The following is a 17872-nucleotide window of genomic DNA, read 5'->3' as shown; positions in this document are numbered from 1 at the left end:
AATCTATAGAAATATCACATCATTCAGATAATTAGCCACTTTCATTACATCAGGACCTTTAAAGTTTGGCTATTTTGAAAGCATCATATGATTCAGATCATTTACAAAAAGCAGCATGGCTCCTTTCTTCCTACACTAGATGAATTAAGGTTATTAATACTGACTCTAAAGATTCATATAAAAATTGAGGACTTCTTAAAGGCATTCAGACAGTATACACAAATGCTGCTTTATCATTGGTATGTCACCCAAAGAGCCTGGACAATCAGAGAGAACAAAGATTTCTATTGGTTGGATGGTGCTATGATGACGGGGCAAAAACGAGACTTTGTCTGCATCAGCGGTGTTATTCCCAAAGACAGCACCAATGGCAATGAATTGTAGAGCTGGGAGAGAGATGGCCTACCTTTTCCGTTTTATAGGTGAGAAGCCCAAAAAGACAAGGTTAATTGTCTAAGGTTATATAAGAAAGTGGAAGAATCTCATTAGAGACTCAATTTTCTGACTTTGGTTTCAGTGTCCTACTTCTTATGCCGAGTTTCCTTTTTGAGATAGTAATTGCCAGTGTTGAAGGGCAATATGCCTCTTCCCACCTAGCTTCCAGGAGCCATAATCCCCATTCTGGTTGTATGGAAGAGAATTCAAGCTACTGTTATAACATCACCTCATAGACACAATCCTGCAGCCTTGTTCCATGGTCTGATATACTTAAAGGTCATACGTTGCCAAGGGATCCATCTTTTTTCAAACACTCCTGCGTTGTGCTACTTATTCTTGACTTCTTCTACCCAGTACTGGCTTCTATTAAAACTTACATGTCTCTTACTCTCAGGTTATAGTGAAGAAGGAGGAAGATATAGCCATCAGTAAACAAACAAACAATCTTGATTTGCCCTTTAGTGAAAGTAAATTTTGAAAGAACAATTTTTAAAAAAATCTATCACTGACTTTACTATTAGGAACAGTGACTGTAATTATCTTTTCCAACCCAACATATTTGAAGGTTCTTCAATACTCTCATCAAAAGGAACAGTTAAACATAGTAAGGGTTCTCTGAAAGGGATAGAATGAACTATTCAAAAATATATTTTTTGTGAGGAGAGAAGCCCTCAAAATGAGTCCCAGCTCTCCCTTTTCTTTAGTTGAAAATTAGTAACTTGAGTTGTTAAAACTAAAATAAGAGGTCACTCTGTTTTGCTCAAATGCACCCTATTTTGTTTCAAGCTTGATTCTTCACTCAAGACAGCAGAATGGGCTTTATGACTGTTAATTACCAAACAATGAGTGAAATCTTTAGCGAAATATTGTCCTAAAGCAGAGCCACCATAAGATGGCAGGGAACATGACTGCTAGCTACTTCTGATGCCCACATTTCTCAGCTTCACCACGGAATTGAACCCTAATTTTCCCAGGGCTCAAAAATATCCCAGGGAAAGGCTCTAATCAGCTTATTTTTGGATACCATGCCTACAGATGTACTTTTTAAAAATTTATTTTCATTACCTTTTTTCCATTACCATTTATACACAAATGTACTTTACTTGGCTAAGTTTAGGTAAGATGTTCAATTTTGCACTAATTGCCTCTGACACAGAAACAGGGATATAGTAGAACATGAAACTGCTCAACTAGTTGACTTTAGAAATTTCCCTTTCCCTGGACTTTAACTACCACATCTTTAAATTAGAGATAAAGTATCTACCCCGAAGAAAGTTTTGTGTGGGTATAATAAATCCATGTGTTATAAAAGCATGCAGTGCATGTATCCTTACACACATGCCATGGGACACACTAGGTGCCAGAAAAATATTGGTTTCCTTTCTGTCTTTAGCAATTTCACATATCTACTCTACATCTCCTAGAACTCTTTCTAGACTCCCCAGACCTAGTGGCAAATCCATATATATATATGAATTTCCCAAATGTATTTATATACAATTTTGTCCCTCACCAAGTCAGAGTACATTTTTATGTTCTCTCTCTATTTCATTCTATTTATCCAAAAGTAATGGGGGCATAATGGGCACTGTGTTAGGTTAAGCACAGATGGCAGAGGAGGTCATGTACTGATTACAACTAGCACAGAAATCAACAAGCCACCCTAAACTCCATGGCACTATAGGTTGGTGTCATTAGAGCACCCTAGAATCTTGATTATCCACACATCCCATGCTGGGAGAAAAAAATTATTAGATTTTATAAAGCTCTCCACACAGAGTAAGACTAGAGGAGAGGATGCTTGGGCAGCCTTCCCATAATGCCTAAAAGTGTGTGGTTAAAGCCCTCCCCACCTTAGGCATACTGGCTAACTGGCCAAATTTATGCTTTACATATATCATACTTCCAACTGACAGGAACAGTGTTATGAAACTTGAAGAAAACAGCAAGAAGATCTAATTTCTGGCTCTAAGAACCTGGGCATAAGTGTTATGAATAGATGCTAAAGCACAGTGGTGATAGACAGTTGAACGGATTTTCCCACTTGTCAAGCTCCAATGTGGGGCAGTCTACAGTGACATGAGGATTTGGATACTCCCACCAAGTTAAAGCAGAGACTTCCTTGGGTGTGAATTTCACTCTAACAATGGAAATTTGGAATCATAAGATAAAGAGATAAAACTCACTTCTGGACACCAGTGGCAGTCTGTCACAATCTCAACAAAGAAAGCCTGAGAATGGGAAGGTATTGTGTATTTGAATGTGTGTGTGTGTATGTGTGCGTGTGCGTGTGTGTGTGTGTGAAAGAGGAAGGGAAAAGGAGGAAGGGAGAAACAGGGAGAAGAAAAGGGAAAGGAGGAAGGAAAGAAGGAAAGAAGGAAAGAAAGAAAGAAGGAAAGAAGGAAAGAAGGAAGATGGAAAAAGAAAACATGAACTTTGCAAGTCATCAGGTTTTGGAAGAGCCAAACAAATATGGCATATGTGTAAAGTCTGGGAATAATTTTCTTCAATTATGTCACAGCTGATGAACATCATGATTTCCACCTGAAGACCATGCTTGGGCTATTCAAAGGATACATTTTTATAGCAGCATATTAGAATGATGAATATTATTACCATAACCACAGTCCTGCACAGAACGTGAGTATTTTAAGATGGAACTTATTTTTCCAATCACACATATTTTAACCTTGTATTGCACCAAAAACTAAGGCAGGCATGGATTCTCAAATGATATTTGAAGACATAAAAAGACATTGCCAGAGAGAACAATAAGTACTTCATTTTCTCTTTCCAGGTCTCTGAATATTAACCACAACCCTGTGTTGTATAGAATTAAGAGATGGGGTATTATTTGTTTCTCATTTCTGTAAAAAATCATTCACAAGAATTGAAAGTTGGTGTGAAAGATATAATTTTTTCCATAAGAAATGTGAGTACCATTTTATGTTTCATTTAAGCCCCCCTTTTAAGAACCAAAAAGATCCTAAGGCATTTCATGTCAGAGACATAAGGCAGGCTCCAAACTGGTGTGTGTGTGTGTGTGTGTGTGTGTGTGTGTGTGTGTGTGTGTGAGATCCATATTGTGATTCTGGAAAAAAACCTGACAAACAATTTTTACACTGCATATGTTCAAAGGCCTTTGCCAAGAAGGAGAAAAGTACTCTTGGAACCAAAAGCTAAAGTGTGATGGTTCCTTTGTGATCTGTAATGAAGAAACAAGTGACTCTCGCTCCCCCTGATCTTTTCAAATTAGCGCAAGAACAGCATATAAACCTTTCAGAAAGTTGAACTTGCATTCCTTCAGTGGGTTCCCAATTCTATTTTCTGGAGTAGAGGAATTGGTTCACTTTTTTCAATACTTTGTGGATTGTGTATATGAAGGTTGGAAGATGGGAACAGTGACAGTGTTACTATTTCCACATTGCACACATTTTTATCTTTACTTCTAAAAGATGCCAATGATGAGCTCAAATTAATTTTATTCTCTGGCTACCATCAGCTGACCCTGATGTTCAGAACATACTAGGTAAGGTTTCAGCCATTTGCTTGTGATAAGTTGCAGGACTGGATATCTGTCTCAGTACAACACAACATACACACAACATATCAAGCTGTCCTACCATACCTGTAGGCACACTATTGAAAGTGACAAACCATAATACCACAGGTGTCCTGGTTCCCCCAGGAGGCACAGGTAAACAATCTCAATGACAAGGAGATGACAGTTAACATTTTGAACAACAATCTGTGCTAAAAGCACAGTTAAAAATATACTAGACAGAAGCCCAAATTCTGCAGGCAATGAGAGAAAATCTCCATCTTTCTCCTACATAGAAGAAGACTGATTTTGGTTTCAAAACTGCAGACCTGGGGTTCCTTCTAGCCAATGATATTCAAGTCAGACCAGAATCCCACTAAGGGACTTCAAACGTAAATGAAAGGTTCTTCCATTAAATTGTTCCCACACCAGAACAAGAAGGTCTGCTTGTGCAAAGGGGGCTGTTGGCATGAGGGAGGAGATTAGAAAATTCCCATGAAGTGACTGAATTGGAGATTTCTGGGAAATGCCATATTCTAAGGTCTGCAGAGATGCAGCCGGGGCCTGGTCTCAGGTGAACCACATAGCCTCCCCTCTGGATGGCTACAGAGAGGCACAGCTTTACTTAGAGCCTCCCAGAATGCTATGCTTTTGCCCATCTATCTGCTGCTTTATAATTGGAGCAGGGGGAGGAGGGTAGGTCAAATTTTTGTCTCACTGCAACTGAGGCCCAATTAGTACTTTAGGGATTTCAGATTAAAATTGTGAAATCAACAATCTTTGAGCTCAGAATATTTATTGGCGACACCTTACACTAAGATGTGTTCCCAGAAGATTTAACACAAGTGCTATGTGCTGCAGGAAGCTTGCTTCTTTATGGTGTTTGAAGTCACTGATCATCACTTCCATAGTTGAGAAATGCCTCACAATATCAAGCCATTGCTTTTAGAGGTGACAGGCATTCCTTTCTTCTTCCACTTCCTATGGAGAACATTACAAATGCTATATACATTGCCCCAGAGACCAATAGCTGGATGCCATATGAGTCCCTTGGTGTATAGAACAATAGAAAAAGCACTGTAAAAAACATTTCTCAGGCTAACTTCCAAATATGAAAGGTTGGCTCAGAGCTTTGGAGGGGGGAATCATTATTTCACAAGAAATGATATTTTTAGACTGCATGAAAAATGAGGAATGCACGAAACTGCAGATGATAATGCAGAGCAGCCACTCCTAGTTAGGAGTCTGGGCCACATTTCCATTGCTCATTTCCATGAAGGCTCCTCATTCTGCTCTCTCGTCTCTGTAATAAAATTTCTACTTGAGAAAAATGGGCACTTATGGAAAGGTTATCATGCCACGTGCTGTCAATTTTTTATAGCAAACTGATATTCTTTCCTTTTGATTTTCTGAACTCAGAAGTTCTTAATTCTTAATTTAATCAAAAATGCCAGTGGGTAACCTTCATACGTTTCCCACCTCATGTTTGATCTCTGAGTCTCTCTGCCACATATCTTATCTCTTCAGCCATAATTTCCATTTCTTTGTATTTCTAGTCTGTGTTGTAAGATAATTCATCTTTCTGGTCTTCTCAGAGCAGAAATTCAACACTCAGTTGTGAATATTCATTTTTGTATTTTTCAATTTTTCAATAAGAAGTCATTATAGCTTCTAGTTCCAGTAAGTCATTTTTTTTTTTCCCCAGATATACCCTTCTGAGGCTTCTCCTTTCTCTTTTCATTAAAGGGCTGTCCTATCTCTACTGCTATAGCCCCTGTAGTCAGGGCTAGTTGCACTATTTGTTCAGCAGGGCTCTCTCAAGTCCCTGTGTACCCTTAAACATGTAGTGACAACAGCCTCCTGACAGTTCAGACAGTGGGCAAAGAGAACAAGTGGGTGGTGGTTGACAGAAATATGATTTTCTGGCCCAAGTGTTCCAGCAAGGCCTCTGGATATAACAATATCTAGCCATACAAGTTGTGGGTGATTGGTATTTTAAATAGAACTAAATCAACTACTGTTTTGGAAGAGAAAACAAGTATCTTTTCCTGAGGGTTTAGAAATCAAATAGTAAGTGCATAAATGACAAAATATGAAAGCTCACTAATCACATGACATTATCAACTATTTATGGTCAAAAATCATGAAGATGTGTCCCTTTGAATCATTTACTTATCTGACTGAGGAAAATATGGTGACTGATAGGAGAGTTACGTTATATGGGTTCCCCATATTTTTAACAAGAAAATTTCAGAGGACTCAACCAGCTGAAAATCCCAGAAGATGAAACTTTTCCCACCAAGCTCATGGGTTGATTGACCCAGGAATGAGTAGACCCATTCATAATGGGGTCATATTAAGCAGCTGAATGAAGAGGAAAGATAATGTGTAAAAAATAATAAAAAACAGAGATACGAGAGAGATTGAGAGAGAAGTTGAGAGAAGAATGAAAATGAACTACTGTACTTCTTCTTGGATGTATCATTTGTAATTTCAGTCACTCATGAGATCCTACTCCAGTTCCAGCCCTTGAACTTTAAGACTCTTTGTATAGCTTATTTATGCATTGTATCATTATTTTGAATATATGTCCATTTCTTGCAACTAAGCTCAAACTAAGACCTAAACCCAAGTTAATTATGATAATCTGATCAATTTATCATTTCTTTGGTTCTGATATATTTCTTGACCTTCAAGGTCAAATAGCCAATATTCTATTTGAAATCTTCATTCTGTATCTACAATCATTTCAGACTTAACTATCTGCAACATAATTCTTATTTTCTTTATTTTTAAAAAACATAAACATATTCCTCTAGCAAGTTTCTTGGTAAATTCACCAAAATTAACTCAGGTGCTGAGGCCAAAAACTTAGCAGTCATTTTTGACTCTTTTATTTTCTTTATATACCTCATCTGATTTGCCCCTGTGATAGACACTACTACTGTTGTTGATATCCAGTTGTCTTTTTCCAAACATGTGTGAGAATAGCATTTCCCTGTCTCCTTGGTGCCTTGCCCTGGACAATTAAATGTGAGGGAACATTATATGCACCATTCCTTTGTAGAACATTGAAGAGCTGTTACTTCATTGCCTATTTTCTCCTGTCGTGTGATGGATGATGTTTCACATGGTAGAATATCTATCGGCCTGGGTTCCCTACTGAACCAGAACCTTCTGCTGACTCAAAATATACAAGTAGCATGACCAAACATTAAACCTTTATGGCACTGAGATTTGGAGGTTGTTTAGAACTTCAGCATAAGCTAGCCTACCTTAAAACAACCCCCAAATCGTGTTGGCTCTATTATCAAAATATATTCCAAACTGCAGTGCTGTCACCTCCTCTCCCAGCATCACTGTCTTCCAAAGCACCCTCATTTTTGCCTGTATTTATCACAAGAACCCCCTAATCAGTCTTCACTTTTCTACTCAGACATCTCCCAGCTCCATTCACTCTCCAAAAAGCAGCCATACTTTTTTGTTATTTTAAATGTAAACTCAGCTATGCCATCCCTTGCTGACACCCTCAACAATGTCCAGTTAGACTTAGAACAAAACTCAAAGTTTCTCAATGAACCCCAATACTCCATGATCTGGCTCCTACCTACTTATCCAAATTTGTCTCCAGCCATTCTTTTATCTCTCTGCTTTAACCACACTGTCTCTTCTTACCATTGCTTGCAAACAGTAAACTCATTCTTCTCTTAGGATTTTTCTCTTGCTGTTCTCTCTTTGTGGAATGTTCTACTTCAAGATCTCTGTGTGGCTTGACTTGCTCCTTCCTATCAGGCAAATATTTGTTCCAAGATTATGTCCTCAGAATAGACTCTACATTATCTAAAACCACATCTCCAAATAATTACCTGTTTTACATTGTAGAGTAGTCTTTGAACTATCTTATTTTTTCATATGTTTAATTTATGTTTACTTTTCCCAAACTATGAACATCACAAGGAAAAATTGTGGGGTTTTTTAGTGTTCTGCACTTGGTATCTAGAACAGTTTCTTGTGCTTAGTGGAATTTAACAAATATCAAATTAATAATCAGGATTTAAAAATAATACTGCAGTGAAGAGACAACTGAAGGAGAATACTCGTACATAAACCTATAACCTAGTTGGTCTTATCACAGAACAGAAACAAAACAGGTCAAAATATTGCTAATCAATTTGAACAGCTAGTATCCATATCTTACAACTTTTAAAACATTTATTAAGTAAAACTTGACTTACTCAAGTTATTGAAACAAAAAGCTTTTTGAAGGAGAATTGGCATCGGATATGTTGCAATAGCAATAACTGAGTGATTCTTAACTCAAATTAGCTCCTTTTTTTACAACATAGCCAAGAAATAAGCCGAAAAAAGATAGGAAAGCAAAATAACAGACTCAAAGTCAAAGTAGGCTAGTAAAGAAATTAGAACAAAAACCATTAAGTAGAAAACACTAAGATAACAAATTTCCATGGAAAATAACTATAAATAGTTAACTAGAGAGAATCCTTCAGTAGAACTCATCAATGAGCTGTAAATGCAAATATGTTGTTTCCTCTTCATTATCACCAACTTGATGATTTGTGTGGTTATGTGTACATCAAACACATGCCAAGATGACAATGTGAACTTCTATTGGTGGGGAATAGCCTATTATTTTAGTGAAAAAAAAATAGGTTTGCACCAATACACTAGATCAGTTATCAGCTTTTATTTATGAAGCCCTCCACACTTTTGCAAAGCATATGGTCTAGGTAAGGATTCTGTACCATATGACCAAGAGGTATTTTGAAGATACCTGCTTTCAAAGGAATAAAAATTATTTCCCTTGCCTATAGAGCATTCTAGGAAGAATGGCTGTGGGAGCCAGGAGGGCTGACTCAGACTTTCTGCTCCTGACTCTGATGGCCTGAGTATATCATTTAACTTCCTTACTATAGATAAGAATATGAAAATAGCCCTGGCTGGTGTAGCTCAGTGGATTGAGCACAGGCCTGCGAACCACACGATCACGGTTCGATTCCCAGTCAGGGCACATGCCTGGGTTGCAGGCCAGTTCCCAGCAAGGGACTCATGAGAAGCAACCATACATTGACATTTCTCTCCCTCTCTCCTTCCCTTCCCCTCTAAAGATAAATAAATAAATCTTTGAAAAAAAAAGAATATGAAAACAATACCTACCATATATGTTTCATAAGATTGTCATGAAAATAATACATGCCAAAGACATGTTTTGCAAACTGGATGTATCAGATTTCTTTGATATATTTCTTTCAGGTAATTAAATTATCCTCTAAATTGAAGTTGTCATATGAGGTCTGTCCAGAAAGTATCCATTCATATAATATGAAAAATATAGACATTTATTGAAGAAGATACAAGATATACTGTACATAGGACAATGAAACCTCAGTTCCCTTCAATGTAGGCACCTTGGGACCTCACACAGTTCCAATTGCCATCAGCTGCCCTGCCATATTTTCCTGAATCTCATCAATGGTCTGAAATTTCTTCCCTTCCAAAAGTGATTTTAGTTTTGGGAAAAGCCAGAAATCACAGGGCATCAAATCTTGGCTGTAGGGGGACTGAGTCACCTGAGTGATTTGATGTTTCACTGAAAAAATCTGCACCAAAAGTGATGCATGAGCAGCCACACTGTGGTGATGAAGCTGACAATCACCAGTTGCCTATAGCCGTGGCCTTCTGAATCATCTGAATAGATTTCATGGAAGAATGTTCTGTTAACACAAAATTTAACGCAGATTCATTGCTCTATTTGTTCATTAGTTTGAATACCACAGCCACACAGTACACATGCTCACTCAAAAGTGTTGACCACTCCCACTGAGTAGTACAGTGAAGTCATCATTTTTCATGCATGCACATTCCAGTCCACTCTCCTTGGCTACCAGGTTACATTGATGTCACATAAACCATTCTCATTATATCAACAATGGTTGGCCTTTTTTAGATAGACCTCATATGTATGTCTTTCAAAGTGAGAGGAAAACAAAGAGCAAGCAGCAAAATATACATTTTGCCATTTGTTATTCACTCCTATTTGAGATTAACAATGTCTATATCTGTGTAAGAAATATTGAAATTACAGTAATTAGCAGAAATTACACTGTTCTATCTTTTCACACACAAAGGCACTAAAGGCTATCTCTCATTAGAAAAGTTCCATAGTCTAATTCCAAACACAAGCATTTCCGAATAACCCATCTCCCACACAAGAAGGCTAAATTCAAGGTCCATCGTATAGGAAGAAAATTCTTTATAGTACTCATATGAGTATCTGAGAAAATCAAAATCAGAATAAAATGTGCAAGATTGTGCATTGTATGAAACCTATTTACTATTATAATATGTTAATTGCCAAAACTCTGACATCTAAATTTCCATAGTGTCACTATTTATTGTGTTGCTTTGTTTATCTAATTTTGCTGTTTATCACCAAACATATCCCAAGGATTTATTAAATAACCAAATTAGAATACATGATGAATATTCTGATGGAGGCATTTAGTTTTATAAAAACTCCTATGTGTCTATTTAGCTATCAATTAATTATCCAAGCCCAAACCAATTTCCCAGTCCGAAGTCACTTTTTGGATGTGATTAGTTATAAATAAAGAAAACTCAGGATACCAAAATTTTACTGTTTACCAGGAATCTCCTGTCAATAAAGACAATTTAACTCTTTAAGGAAAATAGCACAGGACAATCCCCTTTTCTTCATCTTAATGAAATCCATCCTATTCTCACTCTTACATACAAGACCTATACGACTTAAACATGTGAAAAATGAGATCAGGGCTAAATGAATCCAATCACTTTGTCCATCTTCACCACCATAAACAATTAATATAATCCCTTCAGTAAGTTAATTACGATAAAATAATCACCCACGTAACCTGCATGAAGCATGCAAGGTCAGGTAGCTTTGGCTCAATAACTAGGCCCACTTGGTATTTATAAAATAGATTTATCTGCTCTTTTCAAATTAATGCTGAAATTACACCACATTGAATGTTCCGTGATTGGTTGTTTTCCCTACCTCGTGGTGATTCTTGGATAACCATTCCTTAGCGGTGCTGAGGGCAATCACTGCAGCAGGCTCATTCGGGAAACCTAAGTGAAGAGCAGAATACAACACATTTAAAAAAGAAAAGAAAAGATGAAGGCAATACAGAAGTCAATCATCGTATGATACTTGATTTTTCTCATTTAAACAGTATTCACACCCGGGCTGGTTTGGCTCCGTTCATTGAACGCAGACCTGCAAACCCAAAGGTCGCCAGCTCCATTATCAGTTAGTGCGCATGCTTGGGTTATGGGCCAGGTTCCCAGGAGGGGGCGCACAAGAAGCAACCGCACACTGATATTTTTCTCTCTCTCTTTCTCCTTCCCTTCCCCTCTTTCTAAAAAATAAAAATAAAAACTCTTAAACAAAATAAAACTGTATTCAATTCAACCAATTGGTTACTGTGGAAGGCAAGCCTTAGCAAAATACACACAGATGTGAAGTCTGTGGTCCTACAAACAAGGCATTGAGAGGGCTAGTCCTATACCAATCTAAAGCTGAAAGCACTAAAAAATTTAATTGCCTCTTCAATTCTGCAACAATATCAATTAAACATATATTTGCATTTGCTTCATTGTTTTCAAAATAATTTCATGTAATTCTCTTATAAAAGGTGCTCAAATTAAGGGTTTTTAAAAAATATATATTTAATTGATATAACAGATGTACCATTTTTTTCTCCCTTTCATTTCCCTCTGCCTTGCATCCCTTCTCCCACCAGCATTTCCCCACCTTAGTTCATATCCATAAGTCATACATATAAGTTATCTGTCTTCTCCATTTTCCATACTATTCTTAACCTCCCCCTGTCTATTTTATAGCTCCCATTTATGCTTCTTATTCCTTGTACCTTTTCCCCCACTCTCCTCTTCCCCTCCCCACTGATAACCCTCCATGTGATCTCCATTTCTGTGGTTCTGTTCCTGTTCTAGTTGTTTGCTTAGCTTGTTTCTGTTTTTGTTTTATATTGTTATTGATAGTTGTGAGTTTATTGTCATTCTATTGTTCATATTTTTTAAAAGATTTTATTTATTTATTTACTTATCTTTAGAGGGGAAGGAGAGAGGGAGAGAAACATCAATGTATGGTTGCCTTTCATACGTCCCCTACTGGGAGTTGGCCTGCAGGGAACCGGCCTGCAACCCAGGCATGTGCCTTGACTGGGAATCGAACCGCGATCCTCTGGTTCGCAGGCCCGCGCTCAATCCACTGAGCTGCACCGGCCAGGGCTCTATTGTTCATATTTTTGATCATCTTCTTTTTCTTAGATAAGTTCCTCTAACATTTCATTTAATAAGGGCCTGGTGATGATGAACTCCCTTAATTTGGCTTTATCTGGGAAGTACTTTATCTGTCCTTCCATTCTAAATGATACCTTGGGTGGATAGAGTAATCTTGGATGTAGGTCCTTGCCTTTCATGACTTCTAATTTCTATTTCCAGTCCCTTCTTCCCATAAGGTTTCTTTGGAGAAATCAGCTGATAGCCTTATGGGAACTCCTTTGTAGGTAACTGTCTCGTTTTCCTTTGCTGCCTGTAAGATTGTCTCCTTATCTTTAACCTTGGGTAACTTAATTATGATATTTCTTGGTGTGTGCTTCCTGGGGTCCAACTTCTTTGGCACTCTCTGAGCTTCCTGGACTGCCTGAAAGTCTATTTTCTTTGCATCTGATAGGTTGGCTACCTCTTCATCACTTAGTTCTATTTTTGGAGATTTGATCTGTTCTTTCATTTAGGCCATTTTTTGTGTGTGTCCAAGTACCTGTTACATATTTAGGGTGGAGTCTTAGGTATTCACAAGGTCAGGGCAACCCAGGTTGCTGCTTCATGGCACTGTATGTGGGGGAGGGGTCCAAGATGGAACAATTCTGCTTGCTCGGCTTTCAGGTGGCTTTTGGTCACTTCCCACACTACCCACAATTGAATCGAGCGCTTCTGATGCTGATTCCTGGGTGGGTGGGTTTGTGTATATTCTAGGACCCTGTGGCTCTCTCCAATGAACTCTCCTGTGACCTGGGAGTTTCTCCAAGAACTGCAATCCCCACGGGGTTTTTTTTTTCATTTAGAGGTTTTGAGGCTCTATTTTCTCATTCTGGAACCCTGGGTTGTGCAGTCCGTCTTGCTCCCCAGTTTTCCTTCTGGTTTATCCACTTGGAAATGAGGGAGTGCCTGGTCCACCACCCACCACCTCACTCTCCCCACCAGCCGCTGCCTTAACACAACTTCTCTGAACCCTGCCTGCCCATCTCAGCCCTTCCTACAAGTCTGGATGAATGTTTCTTTTTTAACTCCGTGGTGGTTGGACTTCCATATGATTTGATTTTATGACAGTTCTGATTATTTTTTTCTTTTTAAATTTGTTGTTGTCCTTCTTTTGGTTGTGTGAGGAGTTAAAGTGTATCTACCCATGCCTCCATCTTGGCCAGTAGTCCTCAAATTAAGGTTTATTATTCTCAGCTCATAAACTGAATAAAGATGTCTCAGAAAATGTACTGGTTGATCCAGTACATTACAAGGTCACAAGGTCAATAGTTCATCAGTAAAGTGATACAAGAGAGGACAACTTGCCAAACAGCTACACCATTGTGAACTATTATCAGAATTCAAAGGAGGTCATGCCTGCTTTATTTAGGACCATTGCAAATGATGTTTGAAATTAAAATAACGTGAACTGACCAGACTTTGTAGTATGAGTTTGGTTTTAGAAGAGCAGGAAGACTGACACACTTATACTATGTTCCAGTGAGCATGAGCACATATCAGAATTTCAAAAACTCATCTACAATGTCCATTTAGCTTACATAAACCAAACACATTCCTGAACTTGCAGAATCATCGGACTTTCTGCCAACATATATAAAAGTACATGAAAGAATAGCCTTATAAGTTATAGTTTATGAAGCAGAAAGAAGAAGAAATGGGATTAATTATTCTATTGAAACTACTCTCTTCAAGTTCCTCACTGGCTTCCTAATCACCAAATTCCATATCTTTTCTTTTTTATAAACTTATTGTAATGCTCTTTATTCATTTATTACATACACATACATATTTATATACATAAAGTATACTAATCTTAAATATATATTTTAATATATTATGTATTACTATGTACTTATTTAACCAAAACATAAATGAACATGAAGAACACTCCAGTACTACAGAAAGTTCTCACTTATCCCTTCCCAGTCAATATTGCTCTGCCCCAGAAGTAAATTCTATTTTGACACTTATCATTTTCGATTAGTTGTATCTGTTTTTGTACTTCATGTAAATTGAATTATATGGCATATACTTTTTACATCTTTCTTTTTCACTCATTTTGATGTCTATGAGATTTATCCGTGTGTCCAAGCTTCCCTCAAGCACTGTTATATTACAAAGAAAATTGCTGTCATATGAAAAATATATAAAAGTTCTTGAAACTATGTAAATTCATCTATGACATTTGGGATTGTGGTTTTATTTTGAATTCTTTCATTCCATTTATTTTCCTTAAATGAAGGCTTCAAGATATAAAACCATTCAAATTTGAAAAACTTGCTAATTAATTAATCAATTGGCTAATTCATCAAATTATTGAACCAGAAGAGTGTGAATACACAGACACTTAAAGGGTCGGTGTCCTCGAAAGCCCAAAGCCTAGAGCAGGACATTGATAAGAGGTAACAGCAATGAAGCATGCCGAGTGCAATAGAGATGTGGGGACACAGATGAGAGATATCAGAAAGGAAGGGGAAGCTTTCTAGGAAACACTAAAATGTTTGGGGAAGGGAACTATAAAATGGGGAGCAAAGGAGACATTGTCCTCAGAAGTAAGCTTATGAGCAGCAAGGGATTCGTAGAAAAGATGAGGGAAAGTGAAGCGGGGAAGAAAGCATCCAGAGTGCCTGTGGATGGCAAAGAAAAGCAAGGAGGGGAGGATGGCTCTTTGTGATTAGTGGTTAAGCACAGGAGGCTTGTTCAATTCCCCTTCCCCCTGAGTTTAATACCTACATTTTTAGTCACCTGAATACCTCCCCCAGGTGTGCTACAGAACCAGGAAAGTAACATGCATTGTTCTTCAAAAAAAAAAAACAAAAAAAAAAACGCTTCCTAACTTCCCAGTTTCTGCGTATAATTTTAGTTCTCTACTAGTCACTACAGTATTATGACTGTTTTCCCTGCCGGTGGCTAGTAACTCAGTCACTCTGAATATTTTAAACCACCCCTTCCTTATCTTTTCTTCTGATTGATATCATTCAAGATCTGATCTGCCTCATCCTGACAACTTTAGTCAACTTGTAACTATGCTCCTTTGGTCATGTGCCCTTCTTCAGTCTATCTGGCACACCGACTGCAAGGAATTTTTCCTGGAGTATAGTTACCACAAGCTTAGGTCAAACAATGGCAGCCTTTGCTGACTCTCCAGCTCATACAGAATAAACTTTCTTTTATTTTTTTAAAATATTTTATTTATTTATTTTTAGAGAGAGGGGAAGGGAAGGAGAAAGAGTGAGAGAGAAACATGAATGTGTGGTTGCCTCTCATGTGTTCCCTACTGGGACCTGGCCTGCAACTCAGGCATGTGCCCCGACCACTGGGAATCGAACCGGTGACCCTTTGCTTCACAGGCCCGTGATCAATCCACTGAGCTACACCAGCCAGGGCAGAATAAACTTTCTTTTAGCTTGGCATTATATTCCCCAAAGGACCTTTCCAGATTTACTCCTTAGTTTTCCTTGTTTGTTCTCCTTCCCTGAAAATTCTTCTTCGACTTTTTGATATGTTTAAGAAGTACTTAAATCATAAAATTGCAGGGCTATATAAAGCTAATAAATTCTGTAATCACACTCAGTTGTAGTGGCCATTAACATTAACCTTTAGAAGATGTAATTTCCTGCAGGGAAATCATATAAGTTCTTATAGAACCACAGCAACAATGGTCAGTTCTCAATTATTTGTGACCTCCTGGTCATTTCCCCACATTCATCAAAGCCTCTGGCACTTAGTTATGGTTTTCTCTACCTCAAAGCTGCCATAATCCCTGGGTGATTTCAGCCCCCAAGAAATGACCCACCAAACACCTGGCTTGCCAGGCCCTTGACCTGGGTATTTTCAACAATAACCTCCACTCTACCCCCTCCCCAGATCACACCATGGACCTGCATGTAACATTTTCATTAAAAATTACTAATTGAAGCATTACTCTCTCAAAACCTGTTTTCTCTTTCATTTGTTCAGCTACTTTCCAAGAAATGCCCTTTAAAAGCATTTGAAGCCTACTCTGTACTCAAAACACTCCCAAAGTTAATGCTAATATTTCTCCCCTGAATGGCCTCTTTCCTATCTCCCTAGGCTCACTCCATTCCTTATTGCTATTTGATTTCACAACTTGTTCCACTGCCTTTGTTTCTGTCCTTTAAAAGTGGCGTGTTTCCTCTTGCCTTCATGCCAAAAGGCCTTGCTTCTGTTGTTTCTCTTTCCTGAAAAGCCATTCCTGTCCTCTTTTCTTAACTTATTGTAACTTTTATTTGTCCTCTGCTCAGTCCTTCTCCAGGAAAGTCTTCCCTGACACTGATGACTCCTCATGTTGTGCTTTGTTTCACAGAAACTCATCTCAGTTGCAAGTTTACATTTATGTATGTACATATTTCATTAATCATATTAATAGGAGTGAAAGCTCTAAGGAACAGATATCACACCTGTTTTTACTTATCATTCTATCCCTAGAACATTGCTGGCACACAGAAGATGATAGATGAATATGTGTTGAATAAGTTAATGGATTGTAGATTCATAAATCTTTGCACTGATAACAGGAAAAGCTATGTGCTGGGAAAATGTTTGTTTAGCCCCAGAGTATGGGGAGAGTGAAGGGATTCTGAGAAAATGTCCAAACAGAATGATATACCCTCATTATCCTATTTCATCCCTAAGGAAAAGCTATTGAGAAGATGCATAAGATAAAACATAGTTTTTCATCAGAAGATATGTTGTAATTAACCAAAGGAGGGAAATATTAAGACAAATATTTCTGAAAATATGAGAGGGGACCCAAGAAACAAATTTATTTATAAAAATGTGTATTTATTCTTACATGTTTAAACCTTCAAAGTACTCTTCATTTGATGCAATACACCTATCCAGACATTTTTTTCACTGCTCAAAACAGTGTTTGATCTCATCAATTTTGATGTGTTTTAGTGCTTCTGCCATTTTTTCACTTCTTCCACACTGGCAAAACATTTCCTTTGAGGAGCTTTTGCATCCGGGGAAGCAAACAGAAACGTCACTTGGGGTGAGTTGGGGTAAATAGGGAGAGTGAGGTACAGGGGTCATGATGTTTTGGTCAAAAATTGCTAAACACTCAGCTGCTGTGTGGGTAGGTGTGCTCATAAATCACCCATCATGAAATGGGCAGCTGTTGAAGGAGTCTTTAAAAAATGCACTGAAGCTGAATGCAGCTTCTCACAACAATACCAGCTGGTACACTGATACAGATGGGTTCCTGGAACACTCACCTAGTGGAGGAAGCCTGCACTATAAGGGGCCTGCCCTCCAGAAGATAATTTTGGTGTTTTGGGGTCCTCTTTGGGTATCTATATACCCACACAAGGAGGGAATATACATATACACTAGATAAACTACGATATTCAAAGTAAAGAGCAACAGCACAATCCTTTGTCTGCTTAACTGGAACGCATCAAGGTTATAAGCAAAACCAATGACAAGACAAAGACAGGTTTTTGTCTTTGGGCTCTTGATAACCATAAGTCTTGCCTCAGGTCACAACTGTATTCTATTTACCAAGGGACTTTCGTTAGCCAAAAG

At 38.0% G+C, this 17872-nt stretch overlaps 1 protein-coding gene across 1 annotated transcript in view; it reads right to left on the bottom strand.

Annotated features, from left to right (window-relative positions):
• MACROD2 (mono-ADP ribosylhydrolase 2) overlaps positions 1–11102 on the bottom strand; it is a 580549-nt gene extending 569447 nt beyond the window's left edge. Inside the window, exon 1 of the mRNA XM_037043076.1 lies at positions 11034–11102. The gene's annotated coding sequence lies outside the window, so the exon portion shown is untranslated. The remainder of the gene's footprint in view (positions 1–11033) is intronic.
• Between the last annotated feature and the right edge of the window lie 6770 nt (positions 11103–17872).

Source organism: Sturnira hondurensis, unplaced genomic scaffold, assembly GCF_014824575.4.
Source record: "Sturnira hondurensis isolate 20B ecotype Veracruz unplaced genomic scaffold, ASM1482457v3 Scaffold0003874, whole genome shotgun sequence".
Classification (NCBI taxonomy): Eukaryota; Metazoa; Chordata; class Mammalia; order Chiroptera; family Phyllostomidae; genus Sturnira; species Sturnira hondurensis.
Note: the sequence above shows the minus strand (reverse complement) of the source record. Positions and strands in the feature narration are given on the sequence as shown.